Genomic DNA, 26248 nt, shown 5'->3' on the forward strand with positions numbered 1-26248 from the left:
ATTGTTTTGTCTCTTCCTTGGAAGAGTGAGCAGGATCCCACCATCATCTGTGCGTTAGCAAGCCTGAATCTACAGTTCTCACGGAGCTTGTCCTTCCGGGGAGTCCCACCTGGCTCCTGTCACAGCTGGGGAGGAATGGCTATCATCCACACACTGGGTCTCTCTGCAAGCCCCTTTGGTACTTCCTCTGGTATCCTGAGATTCCCTGAGAATGCAATGTGTCACTCCTGAGCAAGGCTTAAGGACCCATGAGATTCTTGTGCAGATCAGTTAAGTTATATAAACAGCCAAAGAGTCCCATACAGTGGAAACAAGTAGAACAATGGACTTCTGCTCCAGAAAACTTAGCCATGTCTGGAGAAAATTTAGGTTGACATTACTTGCATGTGAGCAGGGGAGAGGATGCAGGCATTTACCCAGAAAATGATGGGGATGTTGTTAAATGTCTTATGTGGTCTTAAAAAAAACAACTTAGATGATAAAGTGCTTACCTCAGAAGAATGACAACCCAGATTTGACACCCAGAACCTGTATACAAATCCTGGGCACTGTGGCCTAGCTTTAATGTCCAATGTTGGAGCAGGCAGAGACAAGAAGATCTCTGAGGCTTGCGAGCCAGCCAGTCAAGCATAATCAGCAAGATTCAGGCAAATGAGAGAAATAGGTTCAAAGGAGGTTGATGGCATCCTGTGGATAGAATCTAAGGTTGTCCTCAGACCTCCACCTGCATATATACACATGTGCAAATATGTCTGTACATACATGAACACACACACACAAATAATAATAATATTATGATAGACAACCCCTCAACGAAGGATTTCTCAGGTTCAAATGCCAGTAGGAACAATTGTATGAACCATGGCATAGTGGTTAGGAAAATGGGCTTTAGAGTGAAATGGTTATTGGGAAATTCCTGGATTCTATCCATGGTTAATGTCTCTTAATCATAAAATGAGAATAAAATAGATACCTCCTGGTTCTGTAATAAAGATGAACTGAGATAATATATTCCAATATTTATTCATTGTTTAACATGGACCAGGTGCAGTGACACATATTCAGAAAAAACTGAGTAACTCCAAGTGCATAGAGCGATACATTTCTAAGTGAATAAACGAACTATCATGAAAAGGCAGCATTCAGACTAGCTTATGAATTCATGTGTGTTGTGTGTGTACGTCCTGGATGATGGGGTGCTCGTGAGACTGGGACATTATTTATGATTGTACCATTGCTCTGGAAAACATAACTATCCTATGATGTGGGAAAGAAGAGAATACAAATTCCCAGAGAGAAAAAGTCTCATTTCTTTAAAAACATTATTAGCGAATATTAATTGCACAAAATAATGGGTTTCATTGTGACCTTCTCTTATACATACTTTGTTCACATTCATCCCTTATTACTCTCCCTGTTCACTGCTTCTTCTTCCCAAATCATATCTATTTAATTTTCATATATAAACAACAACTCTAGACCGAATATGAAGGAAAATATGCACACTTGTCTTTCTGGGTCTGGCTTATTGTGCTTAACGTGATGCTTTCCATTTCCAGTCTCTCCTCTGGAACCCAGGCTCAGAGGCAGCAGCGAAGTGTGGAAAGGATTCTAGTGCTCATGAGCCAAGACAGAAAAGTAGGAAGGAACTACTTATGAACTAAGGAAGGAACTAGTTAGGAAGAGCCAGTGGCCTAGAAGCCTGAGCAAAAGGAAGAGGCCCAGGAAGCCTGGCAGGAAGCAACACACCAGAGGGTTAAAATTCTCAATCCAGCATTCTCTCTGCTACCACCTGGTACCATACGGATCCTTCCTTCCCCGCTGAGATAGAACTTATTTTTCCTTTTTTGAAAACACATGGAGCATAATAGCTATTTAATCAAGGCCTCTACTGTAGTTACTTAGTGGAACTGTCAAAAAGCTTTTACCAACATCAGGGAACTGCTCTCCACCCCTTCCACCTTTTAGCTCACCTCCTGAAGGCACAGCCAGCCCTGGGGCTCCGTGCAAGAGGAAATAATAGCTCCCATGGAGCACTGCCTGAACAGTAGTCTGCCTGATATGGGACATGAGCCTGTTGGTGTGGATAAGTTAGTGTGAATCAATGTATATTTAACATCAATTGGATCCTAAAGGAATTTTAATCGTTTTAAGAACACCAGACCTCAGAACACTGAAATTCATTCACATCACTAGGTAATTGAACCTAGTATTAGGATTTTTGAGAAGCTGAATCATTTGTGTTAACTTTCTAACAATAAAATAACATGATTTGCTAAGCTCCATATACATCCATTTACATAATAGCATATCATTTAGAATGAATGATCCTTATGTGTTTCTCTGTGTGTATCCATGTCTCTGTATCTGTGTATTTGTGTGTAGGTCTGTATGTGTCTGTGTTTGTGTGTGTCTTCATATGTCTGTGTGTTTCTGAATATGTCTATATGACTATGTGTAAAAGTGTGTATCTCTGGGTGTATCTGTGTTTATGTATCTCTTTGTATGTGTGTCTGTGTGTGTGTCTGTATCTTTGTGTGTTTTTTTCTGTGTGACTTTGTGATTGTGTGCATGTTTGTATCTTTATCTCCATGTGTCCCCACGTGTCTGTGTGCCTGTATATCTTTGTGTGTGTGTGTGTGTGTGTGAGTGTGTGTGTGTGTGTGTGTGTCTTTTCTATGTCTGTGTTTGAACTCAAATTTATTTCTGTAACTGTCAAGCTCTCTCAGAAGTGGAGATCTTGAAAGGAAACAGAGCTCAACTCCAAACCCAGAGTGGTCACAGGGTGACTATGTTTCCCTTAACTCCTTTAAAGTTGAACACACTTTTCAAGAAAGTGTGTGGGGGGGGAATGCACAGGCTGGAGAAGTCCTTTATAAACAAGCCATTTAAACTTCAGTGACCATTAGCCCCCTGCCCTGCTTTAACTTCTGGGTCTCATAGCCTGGGCTTGTTTGATAATTTACTTTCAGGGTTCCCAGCCGTACCAGGCTGGCCTGGGGTGGTTCTACTCTCACATGTGTGGTGTGTGGGGAAGCAGAGCTGCCATGGCCAGTTTGATGAAGTATACATAAGCCCTGGCTCTGCATATCTGCAATATCGCGGACGGTCAAGGAGGCGCCTGTTATAAAAATACACAGTGAAACGCAGCTGAAGGACTGCTCTTTCTCAAAGACCAACGTAATGCATTCCTTCTGTTTAGGCTCATTTTCCAGCCTCTCACATTCTTTGAGAACAAGAGTTATAAAACAAGCCTGATGCAGGCCAATTATTTTTACTTTGAAGGCCATTAATCAAGATTGACTAAGAAAATGAAGACAGCTAAGCAAAATTTCATATGTGACTAGAGTGAGATTAAAATAAAACCAGATGGGATGGACAGAGACACTGAGCATTTCTTAAAAAAAATTTGGACTCATGTAATAAATGTCTTTTACAAATTACAGCCCTCTTATTTTCTTACAGTAAATCAACTCAGGCCATAGTGTACAAGTGGTCTCATTGCTGAAATGTCAAAAATAGAACCTGCCTTGTTCTCGTGGCGTAATCCCGCAAATCTAAAGCAGCAGTGTGGGCTAACAGTCTATAAACCATCTACCTGTGTTCAGTCAGACCTAGACCTGATGAATGTGTTTCTCATGGGCTGGAAGCAAAGTACACAGTGAATCCACAGAACTCTCCCCATATGCTAATTAGAGTTCTGAATTGGAGTCCTCATGCAGTCCAGGGGCCTATAAGCTAAAAAAAGATAGGAAAGAGTCCAGATTCTCCATAATAGAAAAGACCAGAAAGACAACATGTTCTACCTGTATCAAGATTTTCAAATTGTTTTCCCCTTATAGCTTCAGCAGGAGAATCTTTTTTATTGCATATAAATACAAAGTTTTGAAATGCATGTTTTTTTTTTAACAGAATAGTAAAATATGTGTGCTTGGTATGTAAAATTGAATTCTTTTCTGAATTTGATGAGACTTGTTCTGCTTGATTTTTGCACAGCAAGATTCTCTCTTTCCTTCACACAGCGGCAGTATCTTGCCATAGTGACAAAATGGCTGAAAATAACCAGCTGTTTCAGGATCTTTATCAAAACACACACTATAATCCCAAAGAATTCTCCCCATTTAGCTCTGTCAGGTTGAAAAGTCTGCTGAGGAAATGAGACTAAACTTGCTTTTCATAACACGCAACGAACCATTTCCACAATATATTTAGAGAGAACGTATATGCTTTTCTCAGATCAGATTCAAAATAATCTGGGAGGAAAGTGAAGTAAAGTCTCTTAACTCTGCTGGTGCTGCTTTTTGCAGAAGGCAATTTGGAGTTCCACGAGGACTCTGAAGATTATTCTCCTGAAAACAGTAGAGACGGGTCAACCCATGAGAATCAAAGCAGACATTTATTCTGTTCTTCCGCAGCTTCTACACAAAGCAGGAAACGCTTGTCTAGAAGTCCCCGGAAAAAGACAGCCCCCTAGACACAGTAATTCCTTCGTTAGGGAAGAAGGCTCTGAACACTCTGCTTTTGTCAATAGGCTCTTTGTTTAATTGTTTCCCATTTGGAGCCTCCTGGTGAAGCCCTTCTTTTAATAAAGCCTCATACTGAGATGTGTGAGGAAAATCAAGGAATAATGCTAGGAGAAAATAAATACCTGATGGATCTACTTTTGCAAGTTCAGGTCCATGAGTGCTTCTTGGCCAATGACTCGATGTGACAAGCTCTCTACAATACGTTTATTGTAAATCTAGGCATGAAGGATTCTCTACACATGAACAAGTTTTAAATGAGAAATTGTCTCTTTGTTCTGTTCTCAATAGACCCAATACCTTTTATTGTCTCAATATCTAAATTTCTGTTGATTGCAACTTTTTACTCCTACCCTGAACCTTAAAATTCCCAGGTTTAAGGATTTTAGAGTGCTTTGAATGTCTCAAGCCCCTTGTTACCTCCCCTAATAGTTTTCTAATCATAATTTTTCTGTGAAAATCAGGATCCTTTCTGCCAAAGATTTCATACTCACTGTGTCCCATACAAATCAGTTCTTATCTTTTAGGTCCTTGTTTAATGTTGCCTCCTCAGACAATCATATTTACACTCTTCCTACATTCCCCCAGGCATATCTTTTATAAAATTCTGCTTTGGGTCAGATGCATGACCACTGCCTATGAACAGTGGGATATCAGTCTCATGCAGCCAGGAGTCCTGTCACTCTGGCGGTGGCTCTATTTCCAGCATTAAATCAGTACTAGGTATCCAACAAGTTATAAAGTAATTTTATTGAAAAATGTAGTGATGAAAATTGAACACAAAAAGATAAATTAAAGCTGGGTGGTGATGGCATATGTCTTTAATTCCAGCACTGGGGAGGCAGAGACAGGCAGATCTCTGTGAATTCAAGGACAGTCTGGTCTACAGAGCAAGTTCCAGGACAGCCAAGGCTACACAGAAAAACCCTGTCTCAAAAAACCAACCTCACCCCTTAAAAAAGATAAGTTAAATTAGAATACAGTAAAAAAGAGCATAGAGTTGGGATCCCCTGAGGAGGCTGAATGTGCTGTATGAGGTGCTGAGACTTGATGGTGCTCCAGGCCATTGTTGAAGGCCTGCCTCTGCATGGCTTCCCTTCACATAGCAAGGGCTTCTTTTAAATAAGCAAAACCATAGTATGTGTAATCAGTCATTCCTTGAGAACAAGTAGATCTCCAGTCCTTCTCTTCTTGACACAATTGCCTCTGTTCATATTACCTTTCTTCTGTTCCCTCAATGCTCTTCTGGTGGGGCACATTTGCTTCCATCTTGCCTGTTCCCAGTCTACAGAGCGCATTGGCGCCAAATCAATCTTACTACAAACAGTTTCATGATGTCACCTCCAACCTCAAAGACTCAAGTGGTTCTCGTTATCTAAGAGCAAAGGTCAAACATTTTAGCTGAGCATTCAGGACCATGGGATTGCACCCAGACACTCTTCCAGCCTTATCTCCTGTGGCTCCTTAACAGTAATCTAGGTCTCAGTTTAACTGGACTCCCCAGTGCCTTGAACTCAGGTTGTTTTCTCTCCATCTTTCTCATGAAATTCCTGCTGATTGGATCTTTCCCTCTTCAACTCAGTTTCTAAGTAATGATTATGATTCAGAAGGAATCATTAAGAAATTTTTAAAAAATTCTGAAATGCTTATTATTATTATTATTATTATTATTATTGTTGACTGTCTTTGGCCATAATCACACATTCCTTCTAAAGATCATTTACATGAATTTGACTCTCCATAAAGGCTAAACATTTATTTTACTTCCTTCCAGCTCTCAGCTTTAAATGTTGATGGTGAACAATTTATTTAAAAGCTTTTATTTTGATTCAAAAGTCGGTATCTTCTCAACTGGAAGCAGGGAAAAAATTAGAGGATTTGCTGGAATATTCAGTGAGATGACATGTGAAATAGCTTATGTATACCATATATACATATACTGTTATTATATTAGGACACCGATAGAAGCAGGTTAACAAACTATCAAGGGATTCTTAGAGCCCTCACAAAACACAGCAGGTTATACCACAGTTTTATTGATACTGCAAATGTGTCTCACCAAAACATGAACACAGTAAATAAATTAATATTTTTGAAGAGGGTATAACTATTTGTTTATGGTGCTGTCACCATATTTTATAACTCAAACTGTGATCTTTATCTTATGTTAGAACTGAAATTCTGTTAAAAATATGAATTAAACTACTAAAACTCTTACAAAAAGTATAGATACAAATTCTGAGATATAATTCAGAGGATATCCTTATTCCGTGTAGATGCCATATTCATTTCTTGGAAATACTAGGAGATATGAGGTCTTGAAGTCCACTGTACAGTCATGGTGTCATTACTCTAATAATGCTGTCCATTCCTGTCTCACTGACAATGCTGCATTGATAACTATGCCCTAGTCAACAGCAGAAACATGGATTCTTCTGTTATTGAGGCACAATTAAATGAAGTAAAAGAAAAGCAAAGCTATTCAGTCCTACTGAATATGTTTCTTTTAACACTTGCTGCAGGTGCACTATGATGCCGTCAGTAGAGTGTTAGACACATGAACTACTCACTACTTTCCTTTGTATATACGAGACAGAGACAGTATCAAACAAGAGGCCAAATCCACGTTCTCATTTGGAGTTTACTCCTCATAAAATCTCCCCCTCCTCCTTTCTTCTTTCAGTTCCTTCCTTTCTTTTTTCCCCTTTGTTTCATTTTTTAAAGCAATTGGATACTTGTTCAGCGCCATCTCTTTACCAAAACTGATCATCTCTTTTCCCCTAAAGGATATCATCCTTTCTTGGAAAATACACTACTATTAAGCACTAATGTGAATGAATACCTACTATCAGTATTGTATTGCCAAGCTAGAAAATTATTGGATGCTAAAATGTATGTAGTGGGAGGGTAGAGGGATGAGTCAGTAGCCAAGAGTGCACAATTATCTCATTTAAGAGCATAAACTCAGCTTTCTGGGAGGCAGAAACAGGAGGACCACCAGGGCCAGCTGGATTCTCCTCTAGCTGAGGAACCGAAGCCTTAGGTTCATGAGATGCCCTGACTTGAAGGAATAGGTGGAGAGTGATAGTGGAGGATCTCCAGGGACTTCTGCCTGATGAACATGGACACAGGTGCTCACACTCAAACATACACATGCCTCTATCTAGACACATGTGCAGGCACTCTAAAACAAATAAATAATCTATTCTCAAAAGAGTATAAGCAAAAGGAAGATGGTCATATGCATAGATCAGTCAAAGTATTTTGGAGAAAGACACATTCTAACTGAGGTTTGACATGTGAAAAGAGGTAAAACTCGTGACCTGTTTAGGGTGATAAGAATGTGCAGGGGAACCCCCCACAGGCTTGGGAAGAGTATTTGAGAAGCTCAAGCGACATTAGTAATGTCGGAGCTTCAGAGAACAGCACGGAGTGGCAAGCTTTGTGCCACTGTTGGAGTTGCTTCTGATTTTAGGTACAGGAGAGCAGGAGAAGGCTTACAATGTGATTTCAGTCTTCTTCCATAACATATATTGTTCCTAAAAATTACTTTGACTTTAATATAACACCACTGGGGATCGGATTAGTTCAATTTTTCCTCTTTCCATGATTAGCGTATTGTTCTTCAGACTCACGTGTCCATTTCACAGTATCTTATTCCCTTGAGACGCCTTTTGATGCTTTTGGAATGACTGCTGTGTGAAAGGTAAGAAAAGATGAACAACAGAGAGACACATAAGATGTGTTTGTCTACCTCACGTGAAAAAAATAAACTATTTCAATTCTGGAAATCAGATTTCCAATAATGCCTCATTTTTCAGGTGTTGCTACTCATGTAGGGACTGTCAATCAAGCATCCGTGTCACTACCATCTCAGGAGGTGGAGATAAGGAAAAGCTAAGGGGGGCTGATATAGGAACAAACAAATGCACATTTTCATCAGAGGGACTTTGTTCTCCATCTTGAATAACAAAGTTGTTTGAAGCCATTGAGCACTCTGAGTTGAGAAGTAGTATTGTCATTTGAAAATATGTCTTCCCAAAGCTGCCATGGGGAACATTAATGAGAGAGGCAAGAACCATTTTAGAGTGGTGACTTGGAAAATATTGGCAGAGGCTTGACCCAAGGTGGATAATTTTAGGAGAGCTGGAATGTATGGAATGTAATGATGTGTATGAATTCACGTTAAATTATAAGTTATAACAGCCACACACTGTATGGTTAAAATTTGACTAACTTTAAAATACACCTTGCCCCTGAACTTATAGCTTTTCTGTTACAGGAACTCTCAAATGGTAGAAAGTTAGTTGATTTATTTATAAAAGCTTCCCCCCCACCCCCTGATCCTTTTTTCTTACAGAAATCAAAACTGCATTTTAATTATTGATATAGAAGAATACAGTAAAATACCCCCACACCAATTGTATTTGCTTCGACCAGCTTGATAAAATAATTGTGCTTTCCTGTTCATACCACAGAAAAACCAAATGTAGTAGATAAAGAATATTCTTAAACCGTAAGGAAAAGCTCCAGCCTTCCATTGTAAGAAAAACCATTCCACAAGGACAAAATGGATAAATCAAACCCACATTCTAACATAAATCTCACAGAAAAATATTAGAATTTCTCAGAGTTTTCTATAAATGCTACTATTAGAATTCATTTCTGAGTGGGGACTTTTTTTCTTATTTCAACTTTCACATTAACAGCCCAATAATAAACCCTTGATTAAGGAAAAAGGATTACAGTGAAGGGTTGAAATAAGCTTAATTGTAGAGGTGTGATTAGTGCCACAGCGAGAGACTCCTAGGTAATGATTTTTAAAATTTTATAGGGAATGTTTAACAAGATGATTGCCTGACTATAAAATGTCTCTCTATAAGAAAATAGTCTTTGAAAGCAGCATTGGGCCCTGTTTCACTAATACATCCATGAATGGCAACGTTTCTTTTATAGTCTTGACGAATGCTGGAATAGAAATTTTATTATAATGATTTTGGACCCAGAACTGTGAAAATAGTGGGCAGAATATGAACACTTTACCAGATCAATCAATTTTCATTTAAAATTCTGCTTATTGTGTATGGTATCAAACTATGAAAATGTAACATTTGAAACTAGTGGTTTCTGTCCTACCAAAATTGCAGTACTTATCTGGGTTTTGAAGTAGATAGGATCAGCATTAGAGACAGCGTGGAGTAACTAGAGGGGGAGACAAGGGTTGAATGCCTGCATTCTGGTCCCTTTATGAACCACTCACTAACAACTATTGCCAGAGAACTTAACAAAGCCAAGATTCCAGAATGAAAAGATTCCAGATATGACCAAGTAGTATTTTTCCCCATGAAATTCTCAAGTCCACAGAGAAGGGAGGTGAGACAGATGGACAACTATAGCATCACCAGTGGTATGACCTGTGTTCATCTGTAATGAGAACTGTTTGTGGAAGCATAGGGAAGAACTCATCTCAGGAGGGTGTAGATCTAAGAACAGGAGTGGAATGTTAGCCCATGACTTGAAGTCCATGCATATTATGAGGCTGAATTAGTCCAGTGGAGGAAAGCTATGAAACAATGATGTGATCAAGAAGCTAAGGCAAATAGCCTTAACCGACTGCAAAAAGAAGCTGTAATCTGTGGGATATGACAGTGTTAATCAACCTTGGCTGACTTTTACTTGTTGGGAAATCATGCCGGACCTCACACTAAAGAGTTTGCACTTAATCCTAGAAACAATGAAGAGTCACGTGACACAACCGTGTTTAGATTTGAGATAGTCCACTTGGATGCCTCTGTGCAGGATTTTTAAAAAGGTTATTGTAAACCTCTTGGCAGTGGGCCTGACAGAAAGGAGTTATAGAAAAGAAAAATAATAAAGAGGAAGTAAAGGTATAAGGCTGAAGCTGCATTGAGACTGCTCCTGAAACTGATGGAAGCAAAGCTGGTCTAAGTTGGGAGGAGGTAGGTATTCAGACTGTATGTGGGCACCTATGGATATGCATGAAGACCCAGCAGAAACCTGTGTGCTTGACTTAAGAAATTCAGGGATATGGTGGCAGTGGTGCATGCCTTTAATCCTAGCACTCAGGAGGCAGAGCCAAGCAGATCTCTGTGAGTTTGAGGCCAGCCTGGTCCATAGAGGCAAGATCCAGGACAGGCACCAAAACTACATAGAGAAACCCTGTCTTGAAAAAGAAAACAAACAAACAAACAAACAAACAAAAAGAAATTCAGGGATGTTCCCAGGTGTCTTCAAGTTCCTACCTCCTTGCCTCCCTACAGTGATGAGCTGTAGCTTGAAATTGTGAGCCAAATAAACCCTTTCTCTTAAGTTGTTTTGGTCAGAGCATTTTGTCACAGCAACAGCAAATGGAACAAAGACAACATCCTAATCTCTAGGAGATGTGGCTACATCATAGAATATGAGAAAGGTAATTAAAATTTTAAAGTTGCAGATGGAGTTCAGGTTGGTAATAAACTGACCTTATACTAGATAGATTATTCTGGATTATCCAAATGGGCTCAATTAATCACAAGACTCATTGGAACTAGAAGTGTAGAACAGGGAAAAGGAGAGAGGGGAGAGAGAGAGAGAGAGAGAGAGAGAGAGAGAGAGAGAGAGAGAGAGAGAGAGAGAGAGAGAGAGAGAGAGAGAGAGAAGACAAAGGGCATTCTGAAGGAATGCTGTCTTGCTGGTTTCTTGATGTCTGTGTGGCAGTGTCTATATTGGATATCTCACCTGTGCCACTGTGAGACAAGACAATTGTGTGTTTCTGTGATACCACATTTTCCGATAATTTGGTTGGGTAGCAATAGAAAGTAGTATACAGTGCTTGTGACTATACATGGTTCTAAGTCAAAGCTACAGAGTAAAATGTTTGAACATTTAAAAATGAGGGTGGTGCCTTAGAAATGGTAAGTTTTCCATTTGGAAAGTGCAGATCCTTCTATTAGCTGTCCATAATTATAGTCAAATTGGCCCCCATATCACAGCTATCCATCTCCTCTGTTTCCCCTTCACACAATTAACTTTTCATTTTCTTTATCTATCTGACTTCTTTAGTCTTTTAAATCTAAATGTAACTCGAGGGGATCATATTATTTGTGTGTAGTTCAACATGTAAATATATGTGTATATGATTTGTGTTTATGATGTGTATACTCATTCTTCTGTGCAGCTGCACATGTATGCATATATGTGTGTCATGGAACACATGTAGGCATCATAGGATAACTTTGGATGTTAGTCCTCACCTTCTCTCTCAAGATGCAATCTGTTTTGTTAGCTTACAAAGATTCACTCTTTTACCATAGGGCCACACTACCACACCAAGCTTATGATGAGTTCTGTGGATTTGAACTCCAGTTTCTGATGTTTGCGTGGCAATTTCTCTATGCATGAAGACAAATCTCTAGCCCATAATTTCACTTCTTCATTAAGAAGAACAGGAGTAATACAGTAATATAGGAATTAAATAGAAACTGTTAATGTCACTCAAGGTGAGAACTACTGGCAAGAGATTTTTTTTTCTAGTAATGAAATCTTGACATGGGCATTCTGCTATGGTATTTGCTTGGCCTGTAACTAAAAGAGTTAAGCTGAAGAGCACAGTAATAGGAGGGTCACCTTACAGGTCATCTAAACATAATTTAGGGTGTGACCTGGGCGGCTGGGAAGCCAGGAATGGAGTCATCATATTTTCCTTCAAAGCCTTTCACAAAGGTAATTGGTTTTCAATTCCAACGATTATATGTTTAAAAGAGTTTCTTCTATATTAAGTTATTGATTTTTTTCTTACCAAGTCTACTGACTAGAGCATTCAGCTGGTAAGAATTATTTTAGCCTGAATTAAAAGTGGATGGGTAACTCAGACCTATTTCAGGTTTAGCAAACATCTTGAACTATTTTCAAACATTTGGGATTTGGCAAAAAAAATGTTTTGCTCAATAATCTTCAGCTTAATTTTGAAAGACCCATGAACTTTAAGAGAATATAATCCATATGTTTCTGATTCATTCACTGTTAATAGATAGGCTGTTTTTTGTTTTGTTTTGTTTTGTTTTTTCTTCGCTTTTTGGAGGAAGGGGATGATGTTTTAGGGAAACTGTCAGGGTCTTTGAAAACTGCTTTGAAAGATAGTAACAGGAAGGAAAAAAGACAATAAAACTTCATTTGGCCTCAGGAAATCAAGTGTCAATCAAGGCAGATGAGGTTCTCTATTTCTGTTGGTGATATGAGGGAGAGGAGGAGAAGAGAAAGGAGGAGGAGGAACAAAAAGGAAGAGGAGGAGGAGGGGAGTGAAGGGAAGAGGAGAGGATGAAGAAAAGGAAGGAGGAAAGGAAGAGGGAGACAGAAGAAAGAAAAACGCTTTTCTCCTGTATTCCTGCTGCAATGAAATGGTTTGTAGATCTGGAGTTGCAGACAGGAACCTGAGTTTGCCCATGACTCTGTGCAGGCTCCAGCAAGTCTGCAGAGAGTCAACTGCTCTAGTGAGGGCCGGAGTGAAGAGCCAGGAAAGGGATGTTTCTAGCAGCTTCAGAAAGATTATTTATGATTCTATGCACAGTGGAGAGAAAGAGAAAATGAGGGAGTCAATGAGAAAAACAGAGGAAGAAAAGAGTAAATATTTCTGCAAGAGTTGAGCAGTGTATCATTTTTCTTTTGCCCTTAAAGGGACAGTGTAGGCCCCAAATTGCTCATCCCAAGAGTACACTCCAAACCTGGATAGAACAGGAATTGACAAACAACCAATACTATGATCATTTGTTATAAAATAAAAGTGTTTTAAATGATGCAAACAATATGTCTCTATTGCTGCCCCCTTTTCAAAGTATTGACTTGAAGGAACTTGTAGAAAGCCACAATTGTCACATTCTTCAATTGGACTCTCGTTTCTCTCCAAACTTTTTGCATTATTTATGCTATTTTAGAAGCAAACATTGTTAGTTAAGAAGAGAGAGCATTGCATTATTTGTATAGATTTGCATGTCTCTGCAGGTTTATATAGATTTGTGTGTGCATGTATGTAAAATTCTGTCATCAAGACCATTCAGTTTCAGAATTTTCTATCATAAGCAATGCAGTTATATTGGGTATAACAACACAATGCTTAATTGATAAAATGTACAAAATTGTGAACCTAAAATTCTGTTAGCTAGTCAGCAAATATTTGTTGAATGCTTTCACATGTGTACTATGATGAGGAAATATTATACTGGAGCACAGAGCTGCTTCCTGAGCAGATGTGTGTCTTACGGGATACATTTTCAACTATTGAAAAACAAAGGCCAGTAAGATTGCTCAGTGGCTAAAAGCACTTGCTGTGAAGCCTGATGACCTGACTTTGATTCCCAGAACCCACAGTGGAAGGAAACGAAAGGGGGGGGGGGGGGAGATGCCATGTCCTCTGATCTCCACACATTGCATCATAGCAACCGCACCTACATGCATATAGATCACATACATAGTAACACTAACCCTCATGTTTTCAAATGAAAAAAAAAATATGATCTTAAGTTTCTAGTTCAGATTCTATAATTGTATTGGACAACTTTTTTTTTCTCTGTAAAAGCAACTAGTCCTGGGAGCAATTTTACATTGACAAAATGTTTGAATAAAAAATTTAAAAGCACTTCAAGCTCCAGGACTGTAACTCCCATTCTATTAGGAAGAACCTCTCAAGTTTACATCGAATTATTTAAAATCTTATCTTCTGCTGAAATGTCAGCCATATCAGTCAGAGTGTGTATAGTCCTGGCATTTTGTAAGAATGAAAACTTGACCCAAAAATGACAGAGAAGGAAGCTGTGAAGAATCATCTGGGTGCTCTAAAGCTGTCTATTGTCTTCAGTATCTCTGGGTTTTTTTTGAACCCCATTGATCTTGAAACAAAATATTTGACACATAGAAAAAGATTATGGCCTCATAAGTCCTGAATGGGTAAGAAAATGGTCTTGTTCCCTTTATCTCAAGGGTAACTTGATTGAATTTAGCAGGTATCATGTTGCTAGCAGAGTGGGCTATTCCTGTCAGGTGGCTGTGTTGAGCCTCTAAAGAAAAGGGTCTGATGCTCCTTTCATAAAAATATTTAATTTAGAAACCAAAGTGCAATACTCAGAAGCAAAGTAAACATCCATTGTTGTGCCTTTTTAATTTAAAAATTGTGTGGATCTTCAGGATGGATCAATTCAATAATATGGTAGTAGAGGTAGAGGAGCAAAACAAATAACTATGTGAGTAAAACAAAGTAGTTGGTCTGGTTGAGGAATTCAGGACAGGGACAGACAGAAAGACAGAGAAAGGGAGATAGTACATGGTCACAGGAAGGGACAAGAATGCCTAACTTGCTTAAAATTAACTTATTGTCACTATAACTAATCCAGTCCCAGGATCTCTGGTGCACTCTTGGGAGACAGTGTCAGTCCAGGAGAAAGGTGGATCCTCTGGGACTTAATCACTTCCACCTAGTCTCATGGAGACCTTTCCACTGCCTCCCAGTATACTGGGTCCAAGCATTAGTACATGAGCCTTTGGGTGGCTTACTGTACCTGCTCCATAAGTGGGATGGAAGGCACTTTCATCATTTGCTAAGACAGACTCTGCTGTCCTGGGCATCTTTACATGACAGAATTTATTGTAGAATTTGTTTCTAGAACTAGAGACTCCTAGAATTATGATGTGTATTGCTTTTTGCTTTTCTAATGAAGATAATTGTAAGAAAATCCTTAGCCATATTGTCTTCTTTCTCCTTTCCACTTTTTTCACACATAGAACTAATTCAGTGTCATAAGTAAGTGTAAATGGAAAACTCTTTTTATTTCAACCTAGAATTTGTTCAGGTTGGCATGTTATTTCCAGGAACCATTTTTAAATTAGTCTTTTTGTTAGTATACAAAATAATGGATTTTGTTATGACAGTATCAAACATATGTATCATTGTACTTTTCTCACCTGAATATTTTGCCTAAACATTGAATCATGCCAGTTGCCCACCTCTTTGTTAATAAAGTTCATGTTAAGTAATTATTGGTGAAATACATTCGCTATCATTTTTAGCCTCTTGAGATTGGGTGTGATTGATATGTCTCTGGTAGTCTGTTCCTTGCTCTAAACAGGGTATATGAGACACCAACAGTGGAAGGTATCTGGAAGGGTCAAGGATGTTGATAGGGAGACGGGACAAAGCCACAGCAACCAACAAGACGAGCCCATGTCTGTGCACTTAGTCTCTGTAGGAAACAATGTGACCAGGAATGACAATATTTTGATGGACATAAAAATAGGACAATAATTGGGTGGACAGAGAAGTGTCTGGAGTACTGAAGAATTGGCTGTATGCCGCTGCGATCCTAGCAAACTTTACGTAGCTGAGCCAGAGAAACCTGAGTCCAGCCTTGATGAGTGGATCATCTCCGGAACAAGATGAGCATTAGCAAGTTAGTGGCTGTCCGTCCTCCAAACTGGGTGGCAGAGAGGAGAAAGCAGAGTCAGATCTTGCCAAATGAAGGAATTTTTTGACAGGCCCCAGGAACATCTCTAATAGTGTGGGTGGTGTTAGCATGTGGGAGTCGGGGGACATTTATTCTTGGATGCAAGGAGATTACCTCCAGGGTGAGACCAGGACAAGTGATTAGCATGTTTTCCTGTTTACCCAATGTCTCACTTCCTTGGATTTTGTTTCATTTCTGTGTCTATGGAAGTGGAAATTGAGCCAAAGCCAAGCAGATCTGGACCAATTTCCTGTGGACCACCCTATTACTGATTGGGATTTGCGAGCAGGCATAAGCTTTCTATTCTTAGCAAAGAACTGGCAATGCCAGAGTAAAGCCTGCCTGCCCAAAACATAGGAAAAAAGTCATTTTGTAACCTTTATGTAGGTATGAAATGTCACTAAAGTGATGTTTCCATTCCTAATTATTTCCAGCTCTTCACTAGTAGTGGCAATGCTGTTCAAAGGCTACATGTGTATCACATATGTGACTTCATTATCACTGTTTAATCATCCCAGAAATAATCAGTTCATCCCTCCCAAGTGACGCATGCCAGGTTAGATGCGCTCAGGAATGCAGAGGAGAAAAAAAAAAACAGTTCTTATTTTTCTATGCTTATGTTTTTCATCTTTCCTACCCTTGCCTCTCTTCCAACCTCCACTTTTTCTTCTGTCCATCCATGCTTCTCTTTCCCTTTTCTGTAACAGTTATTTTAAAAAGGTTCATTTTGCTACTTGATAGGTCGGAAATAATCAATGGTTCTTACTTTTTCTGTTATTTTTGTTTTATTTCAATTTAAAATTCTGGATATTGTTATGTAACATTCTGAAAGACTTAAATTTATCCCAGAATCTGCCTCAAATCTTCAGCCATCCAATAAATGTACTTGTGCATATGTTAGCTAATTTGTACCAATAATAATGGCTTAACGTAATAAATAATTTAGTTTATAAATCATGGGTGTTTAGGGCTGTTGATATAATAGTCAGTCAAGAATATATATGTGAGAAACTATTCAGAAAATTGTGTGATGGATGAAGAGGAATCTTTGGTATTAACAGGGAACACACCCTACTTTCACAACAGAGAGGAGCTTCCTCTGTACACTCATTAAAATTAACAATTCATCTCTCATCTTCCTTCAGTCTTAGAGGCTAATGTAGCTTTAATTCTATCTCCTTTACCATATCTTGGGCACACTCCATTAATTGTCATCCCAATTATGGCCCCTATATCTCATTTCCTTAAGACTGAATTAAAATCATTTAAAAATATAAATAAATGTTGTACGACTAAATAAGAATGTTCTCTTGCTGCCACATACTTCTTATACAAGCACCTTTCCCACCATCCTTGTTATTTTGGTGGGGGTTTTTTAGAATTAGGATTGTTTATTTTATCTATGCTTCTACAAGCTGAAGTCTAAGTCATATTACTACCCATCCACAAATGGCTTTTGAGAGTCAATTTATTGTAACATCCGGTGGACAGATGTTTAGGGAGCCCTTGACAATGTTCATTATAACCTGCATCTTCAATCTCTTGCCTCTGTGTTTCCACCGTCCCACTCTGTCCCTAGTTCACATGTCTCTTGGTTATAATTCTAGCCTTTTACATGTATCTTGATATTTCATTTTATTTTTTTAAATGTTGATATTGTTCAGAGTTCTGGCAACACTTCTTGCATTTGTTAACGACCTGTGATAACTCACAGGATTTTGACACCATCAGAAATGGTAGTGTCATCCAGTTGTCCTGATGACAGTCTGTCAATAACGTTCGACCCTGTCCCCAGTTGCTCCACCTGTCCTGTAAGCTTTTCAAACATCTCACAGTGTTAACAACGAAACAAAACTAAAATAGAAGTGTGTGGTGTGAAATACATTACTCCCCCACCTTGTTCTTCCAAATTCATTCTTCCCTTTGTATTTGTTGACTCATTCAGAACTACACCATTTGTTCAGACATGCAAGTTGAAGGTTATTCATGAATTGTTTTAACCTTGGCTCTTATATCCAAATAGATAAATGATCATTGAGAATTGTATACTTAAATGATCCTCAATCACCAAGAATTCTGCCCCAAATAATCTTTGGTCAGTTTCTTCATTGATACACACCTGACTTCAACATGAACCTTATACTATTAACAAGCCTCCCCAGGCCCAAGGACTACATATAAAAGCTCATATTCTCACAGTGGTGGACAGAAGAATCCATTCAAATCCAGTGCTGATATCATCACTTACCAACTCAAACTTCTGCTGGCTCCTTTTTACTTAGTTTGCCATCACTGTACCAGATTGTATGCTGACTGCTTCATTCTTCTATAATGCTGAATTCTTTGTAGTTCCTCTGCATTCAATGCTGTTTATCCTGCCATTCACTGGTAATTCTGACCCATGCCCTCCATCTGGCCATCTCCTCCTAATCCTCCAAGACTCTTCTTGGAGCAACCTCTTCTGGGAAACATTCCTGTTTTCCAACCCATACCTCTGTACTGAGTACCTTCTTGATTTTCATTTAGTGCTATAATTATCATGTCCATTATTGATCAGAAGGGCTATGATTTGTGCATATATTTTATCTCTAACATTTTATTCAGAAACTGTCACATAATAGGTGTGTGTGTGTGTGTGTGTGTATGTGTGTGTATGTGTGTGTGTGTGTGTGTGTGTGTGTGTGTGTGTGTCTTTGAGGACATCTGTCAGTAGGTTGGATAGATAGACTTAAGGGAAATATGGAACCCCTCAGTAATGGAGTGTGTGTATTTTGAACTCTGTAGATAAAACAGAAGCATTCTTTTTAAATGAACAATGGACATCACTTGTATTTTAAGAAAAAAAATGTTTTTGCAATAATAGGTAAATAGCATGCTGGGATCAGAATGCAAAATTACAAATGTATTAGTTGAGGAATTAAATTATAGTAATATGATCTAGAATGATAGTAGTAGAAATGCTGGGGAAGAAGTCTACACCAACACATTGCCTATGCTTCTACATATGCTGTGGAGGCTCGATCCCAGGTATGGGCAGAGCACAGGTGTAGCTGAAGATTTCCTGTGTCCCACCTGGTCCACAGCAGCTCAGACTCAAGTAAACACACAGAGGCTTATATTAATTACAACTGCTTGGCCATTAGCTCAGGCTAACTACTGACTAACTCTTACACTTAAACTTAGCCCATTTTTGTTAATCTACATGTTGCCATGTGTTCTGTGGCTTTACCTGTGTGCCATTAACTGCTGCTCCCTGGACAGCAGGCTGGCATTTCCTGACTCAGCCTTCCTCTTCCCAGAATTCTCCTTGTCTGCTTATCCTGCCTATACTTCCTGCGACTGGCCAATCAGCATTTTATTAAACCAGTGTACAAAAACATTATTCCACAGCACACAGGTAGCTCCAGAGCAGTAGTTATTTCACTCATGCTAAATGTATGCTGCGTAGCAGTGAACATGGCATAGAGGAGGAAGAGAAGAAATGGCTGTAAAGTAAAAGTTAATTGATGAGCCATGATGCAGATCTTTTACATGCACATAGCACATCTATTCCTTATGAGAGTGGTATGGAGTGTGCTTTGGCACCTGGTTTTGTTTTCTTCATTGCTGCCAGTACCAGTGCATGGCTCAAGTAATAAATTCAAAATAATAATGGAGTGACAGGGCTGGTGCAGTTGGGGCCACTTTCATCCTCTGCCAGCTGCATACATGGAGTTCCAGGACTTAGCACAGTGCATGCTTCTGCTCTGCATCAGCTGTAGAGCTTTGATCTCAGCCTCTAAAAGTGTTCTCACTGTAAACAAGCAACACATCTAATAATACTCATATCACCTGCTCCTCCGAAGGGCTTCGTGGATGTTTAATTAATAATTGAGAACAAATGTCACCATAGTTGCTTCAGTCTAGACAGGGGACAATTATCCATCTACTTAGGTTTTCTGCTTGTAGCATATATTAAGCTTTTGGAAAGGTTATTAAGGATTCAGATAATTAAACTTGTTTTTTTTTTACATAATGACAATTTATATTTGAAAACAATTAGCACGAATTACTTGTGTGTTCAAAGATCCAATTTTACAGAAACTGTTATAATGTACAAAGATAAATGTTCAAGGATATTAACTGTCACATTGTTAAAAGTAGTGTAAGTCTGGAAATGACAACTCTTCATCATAAATTATGGCCTACTGTAGGGAGAATTCGAAACAAGGGTTGTTTGGGGCCCTCTCTACTCCTAGTCTCCTCCCTTTGCTTATGTTCTTCATTTCCACCTAAAACCACTTTGTGCTTTCGTGCCATAGACAGTCTATTACTCTCCCTTAAAAATCTATTTTTTAAAAATCTAAATCTCTATACACTCTAAAAATCTGCAAGACACATTTTAAGTTGAAATGTTGCAGATTTGTACAGCACAATATTTAGTAAAAAGGAATAATGTAAATAACAATATAGACCATGTAACTGCATAAATACATGTATACATAGACACATGGATACACATACACACATACATATACACATATATACATACACTTCATATACATATACAAAATATACAAATGTACACACACATATGCCACACATTCACAAACATGCACGTATGTATAAACACATATACACATATTATGCCACATATATACATAAATATAAATACACCACACATTTAAACATACATACACATATTAACATACACACATATTCTACCACTTGTGATATCAAAATGAACAGATTAGAAGGACTCATAAGGAAATGCTACTTCTTCAGTTATTTTAAGTATTGAAGAATATTTCTATAATGACTACATACATTGACTGAATAAAAACAATGAAGTTACTGCTGTGCTTTAGAGCTATAAGAATATTTTGATTACTCCTTGTATTTTGACTTCTAGAAACTAATATTTAAAGAATTTAAAATATGGCCAGCATAATCCCTAACAACATTCTATGAACATCTGTCCTTTTACCCACAATTAAGTACAGTCTTCACTCCTCATCAAGGAAATTTCTCTTTGCAACAGGTAGAGACCACGACAGAAAACCACAATCAACTAAAATGCAGAGTGGTGAAGCCCAGTCCCAACAGATACATCTACAAATCATTCATGCACCTAAGGTTCAGGAGACATTGCAGAAGAGGGTGTGGAAAGATTGTAGCATCCAAAGGATCAGGGAGGTTTCTATGAGATTGTTTCTCCTACTGATATCAGATGTTATACCCATAAAGTCTTACAAAGATGACTTCATAAATGTGCGTCAAACAAGGATGACACCAGTGGCTATGCCGAGCTGGATGGGGAAAAGCCCATAAGGCCTTAGCCCTACACAAAGAACTGCAGACAACTGAAGAAAGCTGTGAGGGGAGAGGTGGTCTTCTCTAGTGAAGAGCACACCAATTGGTTATCCAAAGCTAAACAGTCAGCCTGAAAACATGCATCCATGGAATACTGTATGGATGAAGCAGGTCATATTTAGGAATATATGTATAAACATACTCATGCAATAACAATTAGAGAAAAAGAGGCAGTGAATTTGAAGAGGAGTGAAGAGTAAGGAAAAATTTTACAATTTCTCAAAACTATATAGTCTCAAAAATTAAAAATAAGATGAAAAAAAAAGATGGCTCAGTGGGTAAAAGAGGAACTTTCACTAAAGCCTTGGACTCGGGTTCAATCCTAGCAATCCATCTCCATCTGGTGGAAGAGAGAGCTAACTCTTACAAGTTGTCTGACAACCTCCAAATGCATGCCATGTTACAAATGCACTCATGCACATGCAAATGCACACACACAATAATTTTAAAAATATTTAAAAGAATGAACTTTTTCTCTAGATTATAAGGTCATCATTCCAAAGTATGCTGACAGAAATTAAACCGGCTTCATGTCAACTTAATGTTCGCTTACATATCAATTCATTAGAGGAAGAAGAGAAACAGTTGTGTAGTCCACCAGGGATCATATTAAATCTATTCAACAACCTACAGCATATGGCATAACCAGACACCTCTGCTCTTCTAAGCCCATTAGACATGGAGTGAGTGAAATGATTTTCCAATGAGTGTGTACTTTTCCTTGTATTTTAACAATTACTAAGTTCTTTGATTTTACCTAGGTCTTATTTTTGCTTCTTTTATTTTTGCGATAATAATACAGTTACATAATTTCTCCTTTACCTTTCCTCACCCTAAATCTTCCAAATACCCCTTCCTGAATTCTGTTAAATTCATGGTCTCTTTTTCATTAATTGTTGTTACATACATGCATATTCCTAAATACATAAAAAATGCACTCAGTCTATTTAATGTTACTTTATGTATTTGTTTCCAGGGCTGGCCATTTGGTTGCATATTCTTGAACTAGATTTGTCCAAGGAACATTCTCTGCATCAATCAAACACTATGATTACATATTTCTTTTCTTCTGTTTTTTTCTTTCCTTTTCCCCCCAATTTCGTAGTCATTTTCCATTCTCTGTTCTGCTTCCTCTGCCTGGTGATTCTTCTACTCAAGATCCATCTCTCTTTCAAACAATGGTTTGAATTTAACTTCTAGATATAATGTTCTTAATCTTGATCTTAACACAATCAGATTGCTATAATAATGTCATAGATTGGGTATCAGAAAGTGAAGAGCTTTGTTTTCACATCATATGCAGCTCAGAAGTCATGGGTTAAAGCAATAGAAGATTCATTTCTGGTGAATGTTCACTTACTGCTTCCAAGATACTATCCTCTCTCTCTCTGTCTGCACATGCAGCAGCAGGGAGCTCTGTAGAGCCTCTTGGTAAGAGACTTTATCTGATTCATGATGGCAGGAGCCTTATGCCCCAATCACCTCCCTTAAGAACTACCAAGAAATACCACTTTAGAGGGACAGACTCAACACATGAATTTCAGAACAACAAAATTCAGAGTGTAATATGCATTTCTCTCCTGAAATGATTAGAAAGGCAACCATAGCCTTTTGCCATGAGCTCCTAAAGAACTTTATTGCTTACAATATGATGCTTATTCTATTGTATTATACTGTTATAATTGGGTTCTGTGAAATCAAGGATATTTCTATGTCGCTAATCATATATATTTTGCAACTATCCTAGAGCCAAGGATATAGTGGGTATATTTATTATATGAACAAATTAATAGTTGTAGAAGTGGAAAACATGAAATAATCCCACCATTTTCATACTAACTGCCATGAAAACAAACCAAAACAAATTGTCAATCAGTGAATAAACCGAATCATCAAGAGAGGAAATATTGATGCAAAGTTCTCAACCATAATTATGAACACAAGATTGGACCTAGGTAGTTGGGATGCTAGAGTCTTGTAACAATATAGTCCAGTCCAGTTATTGGACAGGCAAGTGGCACCCAGGTCCTACAAATCTTATCACATTATAAAAGTCCATTGTCACAAAGTGACCTGCCAGTCTCTGGTGGACATGCCTATGCTGACTGTTTATTGTTATCCAGTTCTGGACAGAGGAAACTATATTAATTAATACAACCAGAAGGCCAATGAGTATAAAGCAAAAATAACTAATCAGGAAGGGGACAGATTGATAAAGTATGCAGACCAGTGTGAAAGGAGATTCTAGACTGTTAAGCTATGGAGGAGAAAATCTGAGAATGAGGATATGTGTGCATTGATGAATATGTATGACACATACATTAGAATAATAAGAAATGTAATATAATTTACATAGCCTTATAATGAGGGTTTTACATGTGCTAATGCATTTAGACATCAATAAAACTTCAGTCAGTGAACATTATTCCTATCCCTTTTGTGGAGATATATAAATCCAGAGTCCAGAGAAGTATATCATTTGTTGATATCATAAAGATAAAGATTTAGTTCATAAAGAATGTCAGATCCCAAATTTTAAACTGTTAATAACATACTTGCTCAATTATCATGCTAGTTTCTATTTTTTTTTTTTTTTTTTTTTTTTTTGGTTTTTCGAGACAGGGTTTCTCTGTGTAGCTTTGCGCCTTTCCTGGAACTCACTTGGTAGTCCGGGCTGGCCTCGAACTCACAGAGATCCGCCTGCCTCTGCCTCCCGAGTGCTGGGATTAAAGGCGTGCGCCACCACCGCCCGGCTAGTTTCTATTTTTTAAATTATACCAAATAGTCATTGAGCTGATATTATATGCCAGGCAGGGTTCAGACCTATATTAATAATTAAAATGCATTAAGTGGTATCAATCATAAAAAAGATATTCAGTGGACAATGGAATCCTGTGGGATAGTATACTCTTATCCATATTTGCAGAGAAGAAAACTGAAGTGCAGTGAGGTTAAGTAACTTAACCCATTGTATAATAAATCATGTAAGTAGGAGGTGAGGAAGCTATGATCAAAATCCCAGAATCTGGCTACTTGTAAACATTTAAGCATAACATTCCAATTTCTGATGTCTGGATAGAAGAAAAAATGAGAGTTATTTTAACTAACTCAGATCTAAGATCCATCTATTAATGATTGCTAATCTTGGACATGCCTCTGACCCCTTGGAGTTTTACATATAGAAACTGAGTCTAAAAAATATACATTTTTCTGTTGTAGAAGAGAGATGATTTGTGTAAATAACTCATCATAGAACTTGTAAAAATGCAAATTTTGTGAGTTATTATTAAATAATAATGTGTCCTACTTAATTTTTATTACATGTATGTATTGTGTCTATGTGTATGTGAGCAAGCACATGCTGTAGCATATGTGTGGAGGTCAGAAGACAACTTATGGGAATTCATTCTCTCCTTCTACCACATAAATCCCTAGACTTGAACTCAAGTCTTTTGGCTTAGCAGTAAGCATCATTATCTATCAAGCCATCTCACAATCCCAGTATGTCCTATTTCTAAGTGCATAGACAGAAGTTCATTCAGCTTGCTGATGTTCTTTGGATGCATTCTAAAAACAAAGTCATCAGGAAATATGTGTGACCATTCTAATGAACCTATATGCTCCATAAGAAAACACTGGTTAAAGAGCATGCAAATTGCTGTGTGTTATTGAGGTTTAAATGCACTTGTTTTTTTAAAACATCCCTATTGCAGTCTCATTTAGAAGAGAAAGCTGACATTTAGAAATGTGAAAAAGTCATGGTTGCCTTCCAGCTTGAATTCAACTGAAGAGAGCAATGTGTAAGTCAGGATGCATCATCATCATTGTTATCACCATCACCATCATCATCTCAACAAGTTTGATGCAACATGTATTAACTGAATGACCACTATGTACATGATGCAGGGAGCTTTGAGTCATGCTGAGACTGTTGATCAGGTCTTCTCTTATGGTCTTAGTCTGTAAAGAAACCATAGCCTGAAGATTCACAAGTGTGAACTAAAGAAGTGATCAGGATACTGTGACTGGCCTCTCATCTGAAGTGCCTGATCTATGGCATCTATAAATATCATGGTCTGCACAACCTCAGTACTAAAACAGAAAGAGTGTTTTTGAATGAAAGAAAAAAGATTATTTATTTTCAACAAATAGATAGCTTCTGTCTTGGAGCTAGAGAGATGGCTCAGTGGTTAAGAGGACTGGCTGTTCTTCCAGAGGACCTGGGTTCAATTCCCAGCACCCACATGGCAGCTCATAACTGACAGTACCTCCAGTTTCAGGGGATCTGACACCTTCACACAGACAAAACACAAATGTGCATAAAATAAAAATAAGTAAATAGTTCTTAAAAAAAAAAAAACTTCTGTCTTTCCCAGCATCTGTACATTTTACCATCATCTGTCATTTCATGTGAGGAATGAAGGAACTCTGCACTTGTTTATTGTACTCGTATTATTTTCCCTCCAACCCCCCCTTTTTAAGATTTTATCTTGTTATTTATTCATTTGCATGTTTGTAAACACACACACACACACACACATACACACACACACACACACACACACACACACACACACCTGTGCCTGTGCTGTGCCCATGGAGGCTAGAAGAGCACATCAGAACCCAATGAACTAGAGTTACAAGCAACTATGACCCACTTGGCCTGGGTATTGTGAACTAAACTCGGGTCTTCTGCAAGAGCAGCAACTACTTTGACCCACTAAGCCATGACTTCAACTCCTGTCTGCCTTTGTCTTACTTGCAACCTCAACCAGCTGGTGCCAAATCTTAGCGGACACCACCACTTAGAAGTCTGTCACCTTGGCTTCTCCAGTGCCCAAAATAAACTTGTCTCTTCCCCCAAGATACAAGTGCTTGAGTTTC

General features: G+C 38.3%; 1 long non-coding RNA gene across 1 annotated transcript in view; it reads left to right on the top strand.

Annotated features, from left to right (window-relative positions):
• The first annotated feature begins 9868 nt into the window (after window positions 1-9868).
• LOC143271809 (uncharacterized) overlaps window positions 9869-26248 on the top strand; it is a 29988-nt gene continuing 13608 nt past the window's right edge. Inside the window, exon 1 of the long non-coding RNA XR_013048985.1 lies at window positions 9869-10483. This is a non-coding gene — a long non-coding RNA (uncharacterized LOC143271809). The remainder of the gene's footprint in view (window positions 10484-26248) is intronic.

Source organism: Peromyscus maniculatus, chromosome 2 (genome assembly GCF_049852395.1).
Source record: "Peromyscus maniculatus bairdii isolate BWxNUB_F1_BW_parent chromosome 2, HU_Pman_BW_mat_3.1, whole genome shotgun sequence".
NCBI lineage: Eukaryota > Metazoa > Chordata > Mammalia > Rodentia > Cricetidae > Peromyscus > Peromyscus maniculatus.